The sequence below is a fragment of the Mus musculus genome, chromosome 10, assembly GCF_000001635.26.
Source record: "Mus musculus strain C57BL/6J chromosome 10, GRCm38.p6 C57BL/6J".
NCBI classification, from domain to species: Eukaryota; Metazoa; Chordata; class Mammalia; order Rodentia; family Muridae; genus Mus; species Mus musculus.
The window spans coordinates 91,933,050-91,955,582 of NC_000076.6; the positions used below are offsets into that span (position 1 = coordinate 91,933,050).

At 39.8% G+C, this 22,533-nt stretch overlaps 1 long non-coding RNA gene across 1 annotated transcript in view; it reads left to right on the forward strand.

Annotated features, from left to right (window-relative positions):
* Nucleotides 1-20,531, forward strand: part of Gm31592 (predicted gene, 31592) — a 64,752-nt gene extending 44,221 nt beyond the window's left edge. Inside the window, exons 8-9 of the long non-coding RNA NR_152729.1 lie at nucleotides 16,724-16,780; nucleotides 18,070-20,531. This is a non-coding gene — a long non-coding RNA (predicted gene, 31592). The remainder of the gene's footprint in view (nucleotides 1-16,723; nucleotides 16,781-18,069) is intronic.
* Nucleotides 20,532-22,533: the final 2,002 nt, after the last annotated feature.

Here is a 22,533-nt window from a genome sequence, read left to right on the forward strand (position 1 = left end):
TTGGAAGTCGATTTTATCCGATATTAAAATGGCTACTCCAGCTTGTTTCTTCAGTCCATTTGCTTGGAAAATTGTTTTCCAGCCTTTCACTCTGAGGTAGTGTCTGTCTTTTTCCCTGAGATGGGTTTCCTGTAAGCAGCAGAATGTTGGGTCCTGTTTGTGTAGCCAGTCTGTTAGTCTATGTCTTTTTATTGGGGAATTGAGTCCATTGATATTAAGAGATATTAAGGAAAAGTAATTGTTGCTCCCTTTTATTTTTGTTGTTAGAGTTGGCATTCTGTTCTTGTGGCTGTCTTCTTTTTGGTTTGTTGAATGATTACTTTCTTGGTTGTTCTAGGGCGTGATTTCCGTCCTTGTATTGCTTCTTTTCTGTTATTATCCTTTGAAGGGCTGGATTCGTGGAAAGATATTGTGTGAACTTGGTTTTGTCGTGGAATACTTTGGTTTCTCCATCTATGGTAATTGAGAGTTTGGCCGGGTATAGTAGCCTGGGCTGGCATTTGTGTTCTCTTAGTGTCTGTATAACATCTGTCCAGGCTCTTCTGGCTTTCATAGTCTCTGGTGAAAAGTCTGGTGTAATTCTGATAGGCCTTCCTTTATATGTTACTTGACCTTTCTCCCTTACTGCTTTTAATATTCTATCTTTATTTAGTGCATTTGTTGTTCTGATTATTATGTGTCGGGAGGAATTTCTTTTCTGGTCCAGTCTATTTGGAGTTCTGTATGCTTCTTGTATGATCATGGGCATCTCTTTTTTTATGTTTGGGAAGTTTTCTTCTATTATTTTGTTGAAGATATTAGCTGGCCCTTTAAGTTGAAAATCTTCATTCTCATCAATTCCTATTATCCGTAGGTTTGGTCTTCTCATTGTGTCCTGGATTACCTGGATGTTTTGAGTTAGGATCCTTTTGCATTTTGTATTTTCTTTGACTGTTGTGTCGATGTTCTCTATGGAATCTTCTGCACCTGAGATTCTCTCTTCCATTTCTTGTATTCTGTTGCTGATGCTCGCATCTATGGTTCCAGATCTCTTTCCTAGGGTTTCTATCTCCAGCGTTGCCTCGCTTTGGGTTTTCTTTATTGTGTCTACTTCCCCTTTTAGTTCTAGTATGGTTTTGTTCATTTCCATCACCTGTTTGGCTGTGTTTTCCTGCTTTTCTTTAAGAGCCTGTAACTCTTTAGCAGTGCTCTCCTGTAAATCTTTAAGTGACTTATGAAAGTCCTTCTTGATGTCCTCTATCATCATCATGAGAAATGTTTTTAAATCTGGGTCTAGATTTTCGGTTGTGTTGGGGTGCCCAGGACTAGGTGGGGTGGGAGTGCTGCGTTCTGATGATGGTGAGTGGTCTTGATTTCTGTTAGTAGGATTCTTACGTTTGCCTTTCGCCATCTGGTAATCTCTGAAGCTAGCTGTTTTAGTTGTCACTGTTAAGAGCTTGTTCTTCAGGTGACTCTGTTAGCCTCTATGAGCAGACCTGGAGGGTAGCACTCTCCTTAGTTTCAGTGGGCAGAGTATTCTCTGCAGGCAAGCTCTCTTCTTGCAAGGCAGGTACCCAGATATCTGGTGTTCGAACCAGACTCCTGGCAGAAGTTGTGTTCCACTCACTAGAGGTCTTAGGATCACGTGTGGAATCCTGTGTGGGCCCTTGCGGGTGTCAGGCGACTCAGCTGGCAAGGTAGCCCGGGGCTCGAGTGGAGTGGAAGGGGTTTGTGCCCCAGATCAAGCCCGGGTAGCCTGCTTCCCTATGTACCGCAGTCTCAAGTTCCGCGCGATTGGATTGGGGCAGGCACTGTGATCCACTCACCAGAGGTCTTAGGGTCCCGTGGGGAGTCCCGTGTGGGCCCTTGCGGGTGTTGGGCAAGACTCTGCTGGCAAGGTAGCCCGGGGCTCGAGTCTCTAGTCGAGCGGAAGGGACTTGTGCCCCAGATCAGGCCCGGGTAGCCTGCTTCCCTATGTACCGCAGTCTCGAGTTCCGCGAGATTGGATTGGGGCAGGGACTGTGGTCCACTCACCAGAGGTCTTAGGGTCCCGTGGGGAGTCCCGTGTGGGCCCTTGCGGGTGTTGGGCAAGACTCTGCTGGCAAGGTAGCCCGGGGCTCGAGTCTCGAGTCGAGCGGAAGGGACTTGTGCCCCAGATCAGGCCCGGGTAGCCTGCTTCCCTATGTACCGCAGTCTCAAGTCAATAAGGGTCTCTTGACTGATTTCTTCTAAGATACATTGGGAAAGTAGCGTTCTGAAGGAACAACTACCAAGAAGGCTTGGGAATTGTTTCTCTAAGTAGTCAAATGACACAAAACAATTGTAATGCCATAATTATTGTCTTATTATTTATACAAAGAAATAACTTAAGCATAAGCTTATTATTTCAGTTAAAACGGTTTTAAAAATTCTCTCTCTCTTTCTCTGTGTGTGTGTCTGTTTGTCTACCGGTCTGTCTGTCTATCTGTCTAAGATCTGAAGAGGCCAGAGGAGAGTGCCAGATCCTGAATCTGTAGATGAAGACAGTTGTGAGCTGCTCAGTGGTGTTGGGTACTGGACTCTGGTCCTTGCGAAGAACAATGTGTGGCCTTGACCACTGAGCAATCTCTTCTATCCCACACCTCATTTTTAATCTTTTGAGGTCTTGACTCATGTAGCCCTTTCTGGCCTTGACCTTGTTATGTAGCTCAGGTCACTTTGAATTTCTGAACCCCTTCCACTGCCACCTTACCAGTTCTAAGATGACAGACATGTTTCACCACACCCACTTTATATGCTATAGGGATGAAACCCAGGGCTTTGTAAGTGCTAGGTGCTAGGCAAACATTCTACCAACTGAACTACATTCCTATTAGACAAAAGAAGCTTAAACTAAATAGCATTAATTTTTTTTAGAAAGCTTAAAATAAAAGAACCAATAAATGTTCCTCTACGTTCCATAAAATTTTCCTAAAAGATACAGTTATCATTTTGAAGTCACAGCTAAATACATCATTTTTACCCCCATCCTCTGCTTAAGGTTGGGTTTACTGTGTAGTCCAGACTACCCTCAGCCTCCTAAGTGCTGATAGTACAGGCCTGAGCCACTGCACTTAGCTTAGAATCTTATCTTTGCCATTAGCCTAAACAGAGCCTTGATGCTGAACCTTGATGCTCCTTGCTTCTAAGGAGCAATTTGGCCTTTCTCCCTTACAAGCCACTTTCATTTAAGCCTACTTAATAGATAGTATTAGAAAATGTTTAGTCATCCTTTATATACCAGGAAGGAAGTGGAGAGTAAAGAATGGATGCTCACAGCCTCTCCCTATGGAAAGCAGCAAAAGGCTCTGCCTTATACTCAGTGCTGGGCTCCAATGGGTCCCCAGAGCCTCCCTAAGAGTTCATGTTGCCAACCTGCTACCAAGAACTAATTTAGTGGTAGCAGTCGCTGGAATGAACATAACATTAACCCGCTCTTTGAGAGTTACTTCCACAGTTTAAGAGACTGAGGGGTGGGTTGGGGAGAGGCAAGGTAACTCAGGAGGAAAATAGGTCAGATTTGCATACAATTAAAAGCAAAGCTCTGCTAGCATTTGCTTCCTGCTCATTTGAGGGCCCTGAGAACCCCCCCCCAATTTGATTCAGGTTTGACATTTTGAAGAGTTAACAAAATTAAGAATGAAAAGTGACTTAGCTGTCTGGGATTATGATGGTGTGATGGTGTTTTGTGAGAAGTGTTTTGAACTGGTGAGGAATGGTTGATATCTGCATCTCCTCCTTCTCTCCTTTCTTCCCCCACTCCTTTTCCTCCCTGTCTTCTTTCCCGTTTTTCACTCCTACTCATCTGTCACTTCCTATCAGAAACAGGAGAGTCTTTGACATATATTTTATTCCCTCTTGTAAAACATTCTTTTTGATCACCAATATGCTGGCAAACAGCTTCTAAAAAAACAACATAGGGTAAATTCTTTCATTCTTTCTTTTTCTTTTCTTTGTTTCCTTCTTTCTTTCTTTTTTTAATATCCAGGAAGCGGTGACAGCCCAATTTTCTTCTACATCTATGAAATCAAAAGGCCGGGAGTTAGGAGGGATTATGGAGCGTTTATGAGGCAAACAGCATACCCTGCTGCAAGCCTTATCTAGCGAAAGGCCCACTTTCCTCCCTAAGCCTCTGGTGAAAGGCTAGAGCTCAGAGCAGGCTGTACAGGGTACATGTGGCACCATTTATCATCCAGAAGCATCTCTGAAATGCCAAACTTTATTTATCGATCTTCCCATTCTATGTTATCTTCAACAAGCCACCGGAGAAGAAATACATTTTGTATGGATTAATCCTTGTAATGCTACATAACATTCTCCAAGAGATAGCTCAAACACGCTTTGTCTTCTCATTATCTAAACAGACATGTCTCCCTTTAAGCCATCAACCGAGGTCATCACCCAAATGCCCTTGTGGAATATTCATTAATCGAATAACTAATTTGAAACGGACCTTCAAAGCATTATTCATTTCCCCATCATTCTCCCCACATCACTTTAAATGCTTTGTGGGGATAATGATTGGGCTGATGTTTAATTAATTGTGAAATTGTGAATTAAGGCTAAGTTAAAAGATAAATCATTTTTTTAGTGCATGAGAGAAAAAGAGAAAGAGGCAAAAATATACTAAGAGCTTGATCTGTGGTTTTCTTGGAGACTCTAGGCAAATGTCCCTTTATGCCCACAACACAACCGCATTCTAATTCAAGAATTGACTTTTGTGATGCAAATCTTATTTGTCTGTTTATTCTTGGTGGAGTTCAAATTCATCACATTGATGCTCTAGGCTATTGAACACAGATCTGTGTGTGACTTGTTCTCAGTAAGTTTTACTGGGAAGACTGAGGTGTGGAAATCAAAGCCCTAATTTTGTTTACTTCATGTGATGATCAGAAGTCTCTTTCTTTAAAGTGATGGAGTTAAGCTTTCATTGTCAACTACGGTCTCCTTATTATGCCTGACTTTTTATCCCCACTCTGTAATAGGAACTCACTCATTGCCTTTGCTTACTGGCTCTTCTCTTGGGTTAGCAGATGTCAATTAGGAACTATAAACAATCTAAAAATCTGGCCTCTTTGTCTTCATATGACATCTGCTTCCTTCTGCTGCCTTAAACCGTCTTCATTTCCTCTTTTTATATCTTCAAAACACTAATATAAGGCTTACTATGATCTTTTTAATAGTCAAAAGAACATTGCATTTGGGGTGTGTGTGTGTGTGTGCGTGTGTGTGTGTGTGTGCGTGTGTGTGTGTGTGTGCGCGCACTCGCGCGCGTGTGTGTCTGTAATCAAATACCCAATAAGAAACAACTTGAGGGAAGAGAGGTTTATTCTGTCTCAAAGTTCAGGAAATGTAGGCCATCATGGTAGGCAGAATAAAAAATGGAGACAGAGAGGCTTATAGCATTAGGAGAGCATGAGTGGCTAGTGACATCACGACACTTGGCAGGCAGCAAACAGAGAGCCTGGCCTGAAGTGTGGCTGACCTAAATTTATCAATTTCAAATTTCAACCCCAGTGACCCACATTCTCCAAAATAGGATCCACCTTCTCCAGCTTAGTCCCACCTCTTAAAGGCCCTGTAAACAGCAAACATAGTACCACCAGAGGGGGACAAATATTCAGGTTGTCTATTGAGAACCAATTTACAGACATTACATATTGTCAATAGACTGTCAACTGCAAGCCTGTAGTGTGTCCTTCTCCAGACCACTGGGACAGTAATTATGGACTCTCTGGTCATTGCTGGAAAAAGCCACGATCTGTGACTAGTTTCCTCTCTCTAATTGGTTCCTTTTCTCCTGGGATCACTTTGGATTTCATGAACAACAGGTCAGATAGAGGAACATTTTATGACAAGACCTGGAACTTTTCATCAGGCACCAGAAGCTTTCTTATTACAATAAGACTCTGAGTAGCCAGACTGGGATTATGATAAAGCAGACCATGTCCTGACCAAGACTGATTGGCAAGTCATATCCCTGGACTTTCCCTGTGTAACACCAAAGCTCTTGTTAGCATCTTCGAGTGTCCTCAAGGGCTGGTTGCCAGTAGGGTCACAGTGGATAAATTCATCCCAGAGATCATCACTAATTATGTTATTTGTTCTGAAAGAGTGAATGGTCAACTTGGTTTCCTGGAGCCCCTAAACTTTAATTTCTGGCTTAGGATTCCAAAAGCAACTATATTTGTTATTAAGCTTACTGTCAGGTACATGGCAATTATAGTCAACCTAGACAGTTTACATTATATAAACCTACTCATGTCCCTTATTTTAATTAGCATTTCTTTGAGACAGGGTTTACGTTTTCTTAATTTATGCAGTACTGCATGTGTTGTGTACTTGTTTCGTCAGAATTGGATCACCCTTTCCATAGGAAATAAATGAAACTTATAAGTCTTAGGAAGTTCCAGAAACATACAAGATCCTCAAGGCCCTCCCCAAGGGCAGTAAGAATTACTCTGAAGGAAAGACTGTCTAACCATCTCTGGCCCTGGCCAGCTTATCTACTTACAAGTCATACAGATAGCTTCAGAGATACAGCTTTTGTGAGTTATAAGCTAGGCTGGAGTGGACTTTTTAGTATCAGATCTGCCTTCAAAATATCCATGCCTTTATAAGTAACCTATCTTCTTCACTTCTATAAACTCATTGTTCACAAAGCTTGATATAGATGGGACCATTTTTTGACCTATCATTAGTGTCTTATTTGGGGTAAATAGGCATTTGCTTGCCTTCCAGAAGAAAAGTTATGCCATATATTTAACATACATATAAGCTTAGATTTTTTTCAAAGTGAATTTTAATAAGGATTCTTAAACACGTCAACCTCTCTTCTAGCCCACTGACCAAAGGTAGGGAAGAAAGATGGTTAATACAACAAGAGGATGTAGACATGTTTAGAAGTAGTTCTTTGGGGTGATTTCAATCTTCATTGTCAGGATATCAGCAGTCTAGTTCAAAGCATCAAACACGAATCAAATAGCAGTTCAGTTCAATCAGCACACATGAAACACAAATCCGTAGTGGTTGTTTGATCCAAATGTAACCACAAGGCTCTGTTAAATTGGCACTAGTTCATGAAAGTGTCAAGAAGCAACTGGAATGGCACAAGAAATTCTTTGGCATGTTTCTTTCTACAAATTTATGGCAAGCAAATATCAGTGAAGACCAGCAAAGCAAGGCAAACGATGTAAGAGCCTTGTCAATGAAGACCAGTATAGCATTGCAAGGTAAACCAATGCAATGTCATCCATTGTCTCTTGGGCTCTACTTATACTCTTTCCAAACACCATGTATCCTCTCACATGTCTGCTACAGCAAAACATCTCATAAAACAGCTTCCAGAAAGGCATCACATGACACAATGGAGTCTCAAAAAAAACCCCAGAAGTTTCCAGTTCACGAGTGCTCTTTTATGAGCCTGAGCCTGGATTTTTGTTTGCTTTCTGATCTTCTGGCAACACTTGCTGTTTGTGTTTACTTGGCCCAATCATTTTGCTCAAGCAACTTCTGTGGTAGCAGTAACTTTATCTTCGGCACTTACTTCCCTTCCTTCAGCTTGCTCTGTTTTCTTAGAGGTTATCACTACTTTATATTGTGTTTGTTTTTACTGTTATTTTTAACTTTCCTTCTCTGACTAGATGTAACCTCCATAAGGAACCAAACTTATGTATTCTTTTCAGTGTTATATTCCATATACTGCTACAAAGGGAATTAATTCAACACTTGATGAATTAATTAATGAACTACTGAAGACTAAAAGCTTTCTTTCTCCTATGTTTGTGAAGCCCGGAGGGCTATTACTCAAAGACTCGTTGAGAATGAAATGGAAAAAAGAAAAGCTATCCCAAGCATAAAGAGATAGATTAATCACCTGCTGGATCCAAGCATACCCAATACTAACATGTCCATGAGCACTGTCCACTCATTAGACAACATATTTCCTTGTTTATCTAGATGATTTATGTTCTGTTGGTTTCATTTTCAACCAAATAAAAAGTGGAGAAATACACAGTCAATTGTATGTCATTTCTGTGTTAATTTCATTACCATACCTCTAATACCAATTAGTTTCCACTTTATTTATTTATCAACATTCCAACATTTATCGGCACTCCTACACACCTTCAGTACCTCTATCATCAAATTCTTTTTAAATACTTGTATGTATATATAAATTTTGGAATTCATCTATCTGAGTGTGGTTTACCTCATAGTATACCCAATGCTCATTTTCATCTATGACATTTCTGGATGATAGAATCTAGTTTGAAATCGTTTTTGTGCCTAGGCTGGTCCCAAGGAGCTAGCCAGTGTAATTCATGTGTTTTGATGCCCACTGGGCTCAGGTTCTTACAGATACACTAATCATTCCTATAGAGAGCATTAGTTGCTTACAAAGGTCTAGTTTCAGCTGGTAAATGTTGCCATTAGCCCCTCTATTTACCAACTATATAACCTTATTCAAAACTCTTAACTATTCTTTATGGCTTCCTCATCTGTAACTCCAGAATAACCTTGTATTCTGTTTTGCAGACTTAAAAAACAATGTAGCATAGCCAAAGTCTTTTAGCATAGAATACTGCACATAGTAAGTATGTAATATCCATGGACATGATTGTTTTCATTTTCATAGAATGAGCCTTCCAATGAAATGTTAGAAAGCTGAAAAACATTTATAGCATCTCATGTATTTCTTAAAGGTTTATTGAAAGCATGACTGCTTTCATTTTCCTCATCCATATTTCTCCCTGGGTTAATGTACGTGTTTGTCATCTTTCCTTCTTGCTTCGTGGTGTTCATATTATGAATGTATCCTAAGTTATTTAGCAGCCAATTGTTGACCATCATATCTAGCTTGTTTTTCTATTTTGTACTTGACAAAACTATGATAAAGAAAACCTTTGTCTAAAAAAGAAAAAAGAAAAAGTTTAGGAAGGATAAAAGTCTTGTTTGTTTTTCTTTAACTCCAACATATTAACCCCTGTACCTATCCAAAAATGGGTAATTAATACCCATTTATATGAGTAAATACAAATTTTGTTACTGGTGAAAGAATTAACCTTTTTAATGTATGTTCTTCTATCTTCCCTTTTTCTAGGCTCCTTAAAGTTCCAGGGTACACAGTCATTCTTTGTGACCACATTTACTAAATGTGGGTCTTCTTTACTTTACTGGACACCTTGCCTCCTGGAAGGAAGCATCCATGTTATATTTATCTCTCATCCTTAACATATTGAGTCTGGAGCAGGCTCTTGTCATAGAGCTGGATTTTACTTTGGAAATAGAAGCCTAAATTTTGTTCAAATCTTTTGAAACCAAACAGACCCCCCCAAAGACCTCCAAGATTCAACAATCTAACACTGAGATCAAATGAGTTTTCAAAAACTTTCCCTTACATTTATTTTGGTTACTTCTCTGCCCCTAGATCTTAAGGAAAGAATAATTTTCAGAGTAGCTACCACTAAAATTATGATCTTAAAAGATGGCTCTGTGAATAAATGTCTTAGATGACCAAAGTTTAATCCAGTTTGGAAATGAGAAATAGGCATGGATGTTTATTAATATCTCCTAGTTTCACTAGAAGTGTGAAGAGCAAGGACAGTGATCACTCGACTCTTGTCTCTCTGGATTGCCAGATTTTCAATGTTTTCAATCCATTTTATTGCGTGGGAATTGAGGAAACCAAGGAAAGGCGGTATGTGTGGAAAAAGTGGTTTCAATATACCAGCTAAAAATAGACTTCTACTTGAACACTGTTGAGGAACCAGAAGGCTTCTCTTAACTACTTCCAAATAGCTCTCACAGGAGTGGCTTAGATGGTTATGTGCCCATGGAGTGGCGTATGTGATGTACAGCTTAGATGTCACCAACTGAGTTTGGCTGAAGCATGCTTATTGCTAACTTAGTGTAATAACTGTTGTGGATAAACAAATCAAACTCAAATCCACAGGTCAATTACTCTGAAGAATGCCCAGCTGATTTTCCTGTTTGAAAGAACATTAAAGCTTTTCAGATGAATTAGAGGCTTTCAAGAGATCAACTGATTTGACTAACAAGTGGGTCTTGTGTTATTGAACATGTAGGATAATGGTGGAAAGGTCCCCAAGCCACAGGTGTTAAGGAAGAACTCAAGCTCCACTCACTTCACAGTAACATGTCCCTTAACTCACAACCCCATCTCGTTCTCAGTAGGACAAGGTTTTCTTAAACTCAAGAGGGTGGACTCCAGAAAATCAAACAGCCCCCTTAAAAGATGGGGCTCAGAGCTGAACAAAGAATTCTCACCCGAGGAATACCAAAAGGCTGAGAAACACCTGAAAAAATGTTCAACATCCTTAATCATCAGAGAAATGCAAATCAAAACAACCCTGAGATTCCATCTCACACCAGTCAGAATGGCTAAGATCAAAAATTCAGGTGACAGCAGATGCTGGCGAGGATGTGGAGAAAGAGGAACACTCCTCCATTGTTGGTGGGATTGCAAGCTGGTATAACCACTCTGGAAATCAGTCTGGCGGTTCCTCAGAAAATTGGACATAGTACTACCGGACGATCCCGCAATACCTCTCCTGGGCATATATCCAAAAGATGTCCCAACTGGTAAGAAGGACACATGCTCCACTATATTCATAGCAGCCTTATTTATAATAGCCAGAAGCTGGAAAGAACCCAGATGTCCCTCAACAGAGGAATGGATACAAAAAATGTGGTACATTTACACAATGGAGTACTACTCAGCTATTAAAAAGAATGAATTCACGAAATTCCTAGGCAAATGGTTGGACCTGGAGGACATCATCCTGAGTGAGGTAACCCAATCACAAAAGAACTCAAATGAAATGTACTCACTGATAAGTGGATATTAACCCAGAAACTTAGTATAGCGAGATATAAGGTACAATATGTAAAACATATGAAACTGAAGAAGAAAGAAGACCAAAGTGTGGACACTTTGCTCATTCTTAGAATTGGAAACAATCACCCATGGAAGGAGTTACAGAGGCAAAGTTTGGAGCTGAGACAAAAGGATGGTCCATCTAGAGACTGCCATATCCAGGGATCCATCCCATAATTAGCCTCCAAGCGATGACACCATTGCATACACTAGCAAGCCTTTGTTGCAAGGATGGTGATATAGCTGTCCCTTGTGAGACTAGGCCGGGGCCTAGCAAACACAGAAGTGGATGCTCACAGTCAACTATTGGATGGATCACCGGGCCCCCAATGGAGGAGCTAGAGAAAGTATCCAAGGAGCTAAAGAGATCTGCAACCCTATCGGAGGAACAACATTATGAACTAACCAATACCCCAGAGCTCTTGACTCTAGCTGCATATGTATCAAAAGATGACCTAGTCGGCCATCACTGGAAAGAGAGGCCCATTGGTCAGGCAAACGTTATATGCCCCAGTACAGGGGGAATGCCAGGGCCAAAAAATGGGAATGGTTGGGTAGGGGAGTGGGGAGGGGGGACTTTTGGGATAGCATTGGAAATGTAATTGAAGAAAATACTTAATTAAAAACAAAGAAAAAAAAAGATGTTGAACCTGGTAACAATCAATTAAAAACCAATATCACTTTCCCTTAAGAATGCCGGTATTTAGTGAAGTCCCTTGTGACTTTCCACTGAGGAGACTCAGCTCTACGGTCATCTAATGAAATGGAACAGTTGGCTGTCATTACTGGGCATAGGGTGTAGCTCCATGGTATAGTGTTTGCCTGGCATGTATGGAGTCCTCCGTTCAATACCTAACATTGTCTAAAAAACTAAAAAATAAAAACAGAATGTTCGACTGTAGGTATTCCATAACATTGGATGTCATGAATCAGTAAAATCTCACTCTTCTCCAAAACTACAGAAAATCAACACAGAGCTGCCAACCCTTTTAGTTGCCAAATCAACTGGCCAAAAAGCTAAATGAAACAAAATGAAATTACTTGCTACTGTGACTATGATTTAATGAAATAATGGCCTAACAAATGCCAAAGAAGTAGAAAAGACAGGAAAAGACCTACAGCCTGTGAGTTGAATCGAATGAATTTCTAAAGTTCTTATTGTTCCTTCTGGTGGTATATACCTAGAAATCCCAGCCCTTGGGAGACTGAGAATCTATGCTATTTTCATTTCTCTAATTTCATGGATGATGGATATAAGCCTGGCCTCACACGGATCTTCCACAGTCAGATCTGCCACATGACTGACACTGGGCTAACTGGAATGAAATATTGTATAAAAACAGTGGGTAGTGGGCAGCCTTGGTGAGGAGGATCCTTTCAAAATTTATGTGCACCTGGGACCTGATCATGATGTAGAATGTTGGAACAGAAATTCTGGTAGATATGGATGAGTTGGGATTTTATTAATGATCATCTTAGATTTAAAACAAATCATTTGTCCCATAGCTAGTATCCATATTATAGTAAAAAAAAAATCACTTTAGGTTTAGACACAGAGGAGAGAAACTGAGATGCTAAAGGGTAAATACAGTTAAAATCTAAGGAGTGCCAAAGATTTCCAGCGGTAGTTAAGGATATAGTTGCTCTTGCAGTTGATTCTCAGAATGAACAGAAAAAAACAATTCCACTCACTCCTAGTTTTCTGGTCTCCTGAATCACGAGCTCTTATGTAGATAGTAGTTTAAGCTACTCTTGTTTGTGTTGATATGTTACAGCAATCCTGGGACACTAATGCCCTGGGTTTGGTGAATCTGCCTCTTGCCCAGCAGATAGAATCCCTTCTCACAGTGGAAAAGACAGCATCCTAAGGCATCCTAGTAAAAAAAAAGTCCTTAAATACATTTAGTCTTAGAATAAACTGGACCTCTGAATTTCACAGTGTGTAAGCCAATAAATTCCATCCAATAAAATTCCCCTATGTTTAAACAAATGTGAGCTAAGTTTCACTCACAGATAGATGAAAGACATCTAATAAAAATATTGCTTAGGACTGAGAAAATCATATCCATCTTTAAAGGCATGGCCATCATGGCCTTTTCCTTACAAAGGCTTTTCTGGTAGCCCCCGGTCCAAAAGGCTAGCTTCTTCATCTAAGTTTCTATAGCACTATTCCCTCCCGAGCATGATGCTATTAAGCTCATCTTATCTTCCCTATGAGACCTTTGGCTTTTGAAAGCAAGCATCCATCCTTATCTCCTTTGCTTTACCGCCCAGCTCAGTTCCATTTACATAGCAGGTGCTTGGTACATGCTCGATGAATGGATAAATGAAAATATGAAGGAATAAAAAGCAGGCTCACAGTGTTTGTTGCAAAGAACAGAAGAAAATAGGTTGTTGTGATATGGGCTCGCCTCTGTTCCTAATCATACCAAACACATAAATCCCCAATCCACTTGCCCATAAATTGTTCTGCTAAGGAACCCAGCCAGGCCAGAACTGCTGTGAGCTGCCATTGGGTCAGCTTCTTTGCCAGCAGAATAATGGGCAGGCTTTTTGTAAAAGGCAGTTGCTGCTTCAGATCTGAAGTGTCTATCATATCACTCTTTCCTACATGAAACCTTTCAGTGACTTCCCGCTGCTTTCAGGAAAATTCCAAACTCGTGCTCTCACGCCTCACAAGATCCTGTGAGACCTGGCTCTGCCTCATCTTAATCCCACCTCTTCAGTCTTCCCTGTGTTCTAGTTTCCAGCAGCATAGTGGTAACCACTCCAGAAGCTTCACTGTTTCTTTGTTTTCTTATCCTCTTCCCTCCTTCCTTCCTTCCCTCCTTCTACCCTCCTCCCTCTTCCTTCCCTCCCTCCTTCTACCCTCCTCCCTCTTCCTTCCCCTTCCCTCCCTCCTCCAGATTTTTGTTCTTCTGAAACTTTCCCTCACCAGAAGTTTTCCATTTTACTCATGCAGGTGTAGTTAGCACTTTCCATATATATGATTTTCTCCAGGGACAGTCCCTCATCCCTGCCAGTGCTCCCAGGTGGTTCCATACTTCTGTAGCATAGCTTTTGCCACAGGACAGATACACATTTATCAAATTGTCTAATAAACAAATGGAGAGCTTGCAGGTGAATTTCTAAGACCAGCTTGAGCTTATCGCCATTCTTCTTTGCTCAATTTTCCTTCTCAAAAACCAACCAGACCCTCCTACTTTGGGCAGAGAATGACAATCCAAAGTGTGTTGAGTGTGAGAGATAGCTCATTTCTAACATAATGTCATCGTTGCCATTAACAGTCTTACAAAAATTGTGCTAAGATTGTGCAGGCTGACTCAGCAAGAAGAGGTCAGGGACAGAAGGCAATATCTAAGTATGTGCATAGACCAGAAGGAACATGTAGACCATATGTGTAGAGAGAATCAATTCCTAATTCTTGTGCTAATAGAAATGCTTAGGCCTTTCTCCTGTTTGAAGGCTAATACAAGCATGTAAAGAGAAGCACTTGTGTTTCCTTCTGTGTATGAATTTAGTTGCTGTTTTAAGGTTTTCTTTTGCTCTCTAATCTTGCCCATCTATGCGAATATACAAACTCAGGCCAGCAAGGAAGAATCAGAAAGCCCCCCCCCCCAGTCCCCACCCCAGTCTGTGTGAACAAGGCAGAGTTTCTGTTAGATGTGCCTTTGAACTGCACTTGACCTTGTTTCTTACAACAACAAAGCTTAGTCTATTTTAATTCAAGTAGTTTGCTATCCTTTTCATCTTCAAGACCTGCCATGGGACTTGGCATGCAGGAGATACGAAATAAGTATTTGATGAATGAATAAACAAATGAATGGGGGAATGGATAGGAAATAATGATCTGTGAAATCATGTCACAGTGACCCTTAGTCACCATAAAAACAGACTTGGGGCAAAAAGGAAGATAGACAAAATAGATGGGTACAGAGGCATCCTGGGGTCTGCAGGAAAAGTTACTTGAGCGAAAGAACTCAGCTGAAAGCACATATATTGCATCAAAACCATTACTTATAAATCTAAATACCATGTTTCAGTCAAGAATGAGATTCTCCGATTGATTCTATGATCCCTTTGTTAGCTGATGACTGGCACACAGCATTTAATTATAAATCCAAGAAAGGGTTCACAGACTACTTGATTTAACAAAAGCTTCCCAGAAGTATTAAATCAGGTGGGGACTCATTTTCAGAATCTCTTTTGGTAGAACTCTGTGAGCGGGTGCTGAGCATCTTCTAATGGGAAATAGTTTGCAGAAACCCTTAAGAAGCTATCATGACATCATCCTGAAGGCAGGGACCTTGCCCAGGATACTGAGGTGAAATTAAACTAGCTTTAATCCTTTGGTCTTGTCAGATAATAAAGGCTGGATGCCTCATTGATGATGAGAACATTAGGAGTAGATGTGCTGGAGCAGTCCAGACCGTCTAAGTGCTTTGCAGAGACTAGCACAAAGGAAGAGTATTTGCCCCAGCTATTAAGGGTTTCTACCAGACACACTGATGGGGAGAAACTGCTTGCGGAGATAATTCTTGCAAAATAGTTGAGATCTTCTGATGACAGGTTCCTTCTTGTCCTCCACACTTGGTGTCCTGTGACTGTATTCTCATGAATCTCATTTTCCACTTGAATCACAATGGTCCATCTACTTCTCTACCATTTCCCATTTTCAGAAAAGTTCATTGGTTATGTACTGCTGCCTAACAAGGTACCCTAAAACCTGATATATTAATATCTATATTTCAAAATCAGTATTATTAAACATATTGTTTTATAACCATAACTAATATATAATATAAACATTACATATATTATATTGTATAACATATAATATATAATATGTTATTTTATGGTATATTATATATTACATATAACATTGTATAATTATTTATTTTATTTTATAATTATTAAAAAATTATGGTTTCTTTAGTTCAGGTATCTGTGTGCCACATGATTGGAACTTCTGAGGATCTCTTGAGAGGTGTCAAGTGGAGCAATAGTCACTGACAGTGAAAGACCTGAGAGGAGGGAGATTTGCTTTCAAGCTCAATCATGGGGCTGCTGGCAGGACTCATGTCCTTAGAGGCACCTGAATAGTTCTTTGAAGCTTTCTTTCCTAAGCATGGAGCATGGGCCTGTTCACAAAGTGGCCTCTCAGTGTGGTGGCTTGCTTCTTTCATCAGAGCAAGCAGGCAAAAAAGACAGATAGAGAGAACCACAGCTAAAGTTAGAAACCGTGCAAAATGGAAGTCAGGGGGTTTACAGAGTATTTTTTAGAGATGCCTTCCTACTACTTGTACTGTATTTTATTCATTATAAGTGAGTCAATAGGTGCTGTTTACACAGGCATGTAAACACACGCGCACACGCACACACACACAAAGGAGATTTTATAGATCATAAATACCAGCAGACAGAGACCGCTGGAGGGCATCTAAGAAGAATGTCTAGCATGTAGAGCAAACACATGGTAGAAAAAAAAAATGGCTCACAGAAGTTTGTCTCCACTTTATGCCTTCTGTAGAGGAGAAAGCATATTTCTGATTAAGGCACTTTCTGTGAGAGATGTCTCTGCTATAGGCTATAGTTTGGATATTGTTCAACTTCACTGAAAAGACCTGGGCTCTGCAATGATAGTGCTAGGAAGTGGTAAAGCTTAATAGGAGGTCTTCGGGTCAGCGGGGCTTCCTTCAGAAGAAATGGAGATGTTCCTCAGGTGACTTGCTGTTCCTGCATGAGTGTTTCCATAAAAGCCGGAATTGGGCCCTAGGATCTGTGCTTCCAGCTTAGTCATGGTATCTCTTACTATGTCATACACAGCTTCCTTTGCCTCTTGCCAAGAAAAAGTGCAGCCAAGAGGGAGCTAAGACGATTCAGGTACGCTGTCCTTGAATCTACAAAGCTGTGAGTGAGTATATCTTTTCTTTATAGCACTTGCCAGATGAAAGCATTTCATTGTAGACTAACAAAATAGTTTTAACTTAAGGGTTAAAGGAAGTTTGGTTAACAAATAGTTTCTGCCAGTTTCTCAAGCTGCTTTTACATTTTGTGGATGATTTCCTTTGCTGTGTAGAAGCTTTGTTTGCTTGCTTGCTTGCTTGTTTGTTTGATGGAGTCCTACTTGTTCATTTTTGCCTAATTTTTTGTATTATATCAAAAAATATTGCCATGAAAAGTATCCTGTGTTTTTTTATGGTCTCATGCCTCACATCCATATTTAGTTTGAGTTGAGTTTTGTGTGTATCATAAAAACGTCTAGTTCCATCCATTGTCATGTTGATATCTAGTTTTCTCAACATTGGTTATCATTGAGACTATGCATTCCCTACATTTTCTTGGTGTTCTTTGGCAAAACAACAATAATGACAACAACAAAAATAGGTTTGGATTTACTTTTGTGTCCTTATTCTATTCGGAATATTCCCTACATGGGTGCCAGGGAAATGGAATGAAATCAGCACCTTGTCCAAACAAATGTACTCCTGTGCCAACTCTGGCATTTCTTCTAATAGCTAAGATAAGTAAATAACCAAAGTATCTGTTGATAAATGGATAGGTAAAGACATTGGGGTATGGGTATATCCCAAATAGAACATAGAATATCAACATATAATGAAAGAGTATTCAATCTCCAAAGAGGAAGAGGTTCTGCCATTTGTGGCATTATGGGCAAACCTGGAGGACATGTTAAGTGACACAATCCAGATATAGAAATCATCATCTTTTTTATATGTAGAATCCTTAAAAGAGTGCATAGAAATATAGAGCTGTGACAGGGAAAGGGGAGGCAGAGCTGTAGATCAAGTGGCAGAAAGATGCAATTGCCTTGAGATGCAGAGGTCTAGTGGGCTGACATGGCAGAGGACTGTGGTTTGTACTGTTGCTGTATATTGAACCCTTGCTAAGAGAGCAGCCTTTAGCTTTCCACAAAAGACTTTGTGTCTTCATAGTACTAGAGCAATCCTTTCACTACATGTAGCAAAACTTCTTCTTGTACATCTTAAACATAGGCAATGAAAGGGAAAGAATTTCTGCATTTTATTAGATCTAAAAAGAATGAGACATGTGCTGTATTTACTGCATTCCAGATATGTGCTTAGCATCTATTAACTCATTGAATCTCCTTGCGTGACTTAGAAGAGATTATTATCTCCGTTCAAAAACAGGCGACTGAAGACCAGAGAGACAGAAGACTTGCCAAGTAAAGCTTCTCTACTTAGTGAAAAAATAAATATTCCAGTAAAGCAACAAAATCCGGAGTCCAGGCTACAATGTATTACACCTTATAGCCACTCCTTGCTGCGTGTCTCAGATTACCCACTGTTTGGGGATGAATTGTGCCTCCTTTGTCCCATGTGGAAAAGTCCCCTTGTCCTCTAAGATCTCAGATAAGGCCTGTCCTTGAAGAGACAACTAAGGTTAGCTAGGTCATTGAGGTGTGCCCAAATCCTTCTCTGTTATGAATGGCTGAAAAATAAGAAGGGGGAGGGTAGGAGAAGAAGAGGAGGAGAAGACAAATAAAATAACAACAACAACAACAAATACACAATCCTGGGACATTACAACTTTCTCTTGTTTCTGCCACTAGTCATCGTATTTGTTTTGATAGCCCCAGCAAAATGTAACTCCTGAGAGAAAAGGTAATATTCCAGGATGGTACGGGCCATGTCTTATCTGTGGTTCCCAGGATACTCTGGCAAAGTCCTGTTTTATTATTTCAGGTGTTGCAGAAAGCCTTTGGGATTTTGCAGCCAGAGAAAAGACTTATCTTTAACTTGTAAAATTAGGAAAGTCCCACAATTTTGCTATAAAGTAGGAGTAATATCATGTAGTTCACATGGCTGGTGATGGAATTAATGAGATAATATCAAGATGCCTGGCATGGTTCCTGACATATTAAAAACTTTACTCCATGACACTTATACATCAAATGACAAGTCACGTGCTAACACCATTACCAGAGGCACAAGGCAGAGGAATGGTCTCTGGTTTACTCTATGTCCACAAACCTTGTATGAAATGAAAAAATTAAAAACCAACTTTTAGTTTGGACATTTAAAAAAACTGGCTCATTGTGGCTACTCTCCAGACTTGTGCAGATCCTGATCATCATTCTGCATAAGTGCAAGAGTCTCAAGAGAACTCAGGTTCCAGTGACTTTGTTTCCAGTTTCCTATGAATGCTTTGGATTGGAGATGATCCAGAAAAATTAATACTCAAGGTAACAAAATATTGCATCAGAAAGACTTCAACTCAAAGAGGTTTCTGCTTACTGAGAGAGATGGCAGGCAGTAAAGTAGCTGGTCCATACATTGTTCATACAGGACTGGCATCAATCTGAGCCTGAATCAAATCTAGGATGCTAGCAAGACCATCGAAATATCAATTCCCTTGCCTGTTACAGTGACTAGGTTGCATTTGGATATCAATTGTAGATGACTTTTCAAACACAGAAATGAGCAGAGTTTAATATCCATTGGCTGACAAAGAGGCCTGGTTAAAAATATTTGGGGGATGTTCTGGCAGAAGATAAGAGGATCTAGAGAGAAAATCCTGTTTTAAATTCTTAGAATCTGGGCGCACACAGGGTATTTCATTTCTTTCCCTCTTGATAAAAGGGCTGCAACTTAAAAGTCAGTTCAATAAAACTAAAGAATTTGGCTGTGGCCTGAACTGTGTCCTCTCCCAAATCATCTGCTGAAGCGTTAACCTTTCAGTGAGATCGTGTTTGGTGATAGGGCTTTGGGGAAGTAATTACAGTTAAATGAGGTTAACAAGGACAGGGTTATCATCTGATGGAATTGGCTGCAGGGACTCAACCTGACCTGACCTCAGCCATCTTGAGTCATAACCCCCACGATTGCCCAAGAATTACTCCAGAATATTTTCTTTATGTAGTTTTTCCAACATACTACCAACAGACAGAACAACTGGAGTGATGGGTGGAGCTTCCCCCATGGGACCTGGGACAATTTTGCTTGCTGGCACCTGCATGTCAGCATGAGATAAAATAAGACCATCCTAGATTGGAGAAGAATCACTTTGGTCCTAACTGCTAGCTAAGGTCCTCCCTCTGAGCTAATTGGCAGGGGTTTACTGGTGTTGTTACAGCTTTTGACTGTGTTCTGTCAGGAAGTCTTCAATAAACTACATCCTACAACAGGCCTGGATTTCATAACCTTAGATTTACAGATTATTGCCCAACACTCTGACACTTTGAGGCACTGGGAACTATGAGTTAGATGACATTATTTCTTACAATCTTTTTTTTTCCAGGAACTATGGGAAAATAATCCCATTGTCAAGGGCAGTAGGTACACTCACCAAACAGGTTCTTGGAGAACCTGTTTCTCTGGCTTTCAGACCCCAGTAACTTCAAAAGTCATATGTTAATAATCAAACACTCCTCAGATTCTTGTAAATGTGCTGGCCATTGCACATGCTCAATACGTGCCCTAGATACTTTACTCCTTCCATTAACTCCATGTCTTTCCTTCTTTCCCCTCATAATCACAGTATCTGCTGGGACTTTCTCCTGAAGCCACTTGGTGAGAATACTTGTAGCTAAAAACTGTCTTTTGTCCCATCTTGTCTCCAGTTGTGTATAATAAAGGTAATGCCATTTTTCTATTCTGTGGTTTGTGTTGGGTGATTTGCTCAGACAACTGTGTCTGCTGAGTATTTTATCAAAAGCCCCTAAATATGACATACGAGAGTGTGCATTTTCCCCCAGACAAACACAGCTCTCTCCCCAATTAACTCCAAAAGAAAGCTCCCAATATCTTATGCCCCTTTGGTATCTGATAGATTTATGAAAGACAGGTAAAAAAGGTGTTGCCTTACAAATACATCCTAAGCTAAGCATTCATTAGGAATATGACTGTTTTTTATCTTCTTACACTATTTGAAGACAATTCCTTGTCTCTCCTTGCAAAAGTCTCAGTGTGTCTTATTTTAGAACTTACTTAAAAGAATGATTTTTATCAAATTGGCCTCAAGAGTCTTTCACTGTTTCTCCTTCAAAAAAAAAAAAAGGTATTCTTTTTCTTGTAAAGAATGCTAAGGAAAAATGATAAAAATCTACAGTCCTTCATCCTGCATTTTAAAATGCAAGAAGTGAAAATCAAATAAAGTAGGTCAAGGCATCTATGGCACTAACACAGTAGAGCTCCTCCATATCAGCAAATATTAACGATGATAGGCAATCAAAAGTATTATAACTTCTTTTAGTGTAAGAGAATCTTACCAAGAGGTTAGCAGTCTATATTTTTACCTTGGCCAAGGAAACAGAAAAAATCCAATTTTACCAGTTGATAACTTATGACTTTATAGGTAGCCATTTTGTATATTTAAATAAACGTACTTTATTTTGCATTTGCCCAGACTGTGTGCAACGAGTAGGCACATTCAACTCATTAACTCCAAGTGCAGTCTGTCTAAATGTCGCCTGTGATTCAGTGTATAAAGCCCTTAGGGATATGAAGCAATATTTAAAATTGGATGGTCGGAAGACACAAAATGGAGGAGAGTGCGAGGAGGAATAATGCTTGAATTTGAGACTGGAAGTACCTGAGGGAAAACTTCAAGTCTCTGGTTTATTTTGAGATTGGAGAAGGTTATGAATATCCCCCATTATTCTGGAACATAATAGCACTCAGTTGGACAAATATAATAAAATGTGTAAGTAAAATTAAATGATGGAGCTATTATTCTTTCTAATAATAGAAATTCTAATATCCAAGATGCCTGCTACTTTCCTGCAATGAGAAAGAAAAACTGAAAAACCTCTAAAACAGCCCATCACTACCAATATAATGAACTGTTTTTTTAGGTCACCCCATATCAGTGAATTCTTTAACTAACTATTTGCATGATAAAGAGGAAATTCTGCTATTAGTTAATAGAGAAGAGGGATTGAGTTGAGCAGTGCCACCATGAGTACTATCATCCAAGGCATCTAATCTCTCATCTCCTAAATATACAGCCTGCTTTGTTAAAGTGTTTATAACGTCATTACTGTGCCTATACAAAATTGGAACTAGTACTTGATGAGATAGATGCCTTATGTGACTATTTTTCAAACCAGCTAAAGGCCTGATCCTCTGCAGTCTATGCTAATCTCTCCTTATGAAAAAAAAGAAAGAAAGAAAGAAAGAAGAAAGAAAGAAAGAAAGAAAGAAAGAAAGAAAGAAAGAAAGAAAGAAAGAAAGAAAGAAAGAAAGAAAGAAAGAAAGAAAGAAAGAGAGAAAGAGAGAAAGAAAGAAAGAAACTCAGCCTTGTTATGTCTAGACAACAGTGAGGGCCAATCCTTCAAAGTAAGAGACGTTGGTTTGCAGTAATTGTTCTATCATTTTGAGGGCACTGGCAGCTAAATTTAATCTAGGAAGTCTTTCATGTTCCATGAACTCTCGACTCTGACTTTGCTCCCAGTATGTTTCATCCAAAACCACCTTTTCTTAACTCTTTGATCATTTTAAACAACAAATTTGGATCATATGCAACCCAACTCCTCCCTTTATGCCTTCCAGATATTACTACCCACAAGTTCATGTCCTCTTTTATTTGTTTGTTTGCTCGTTTGTTTGTTTGTTTACTTTAACAACCTATAAGCTTCAAGTCCAAGTTCAGGC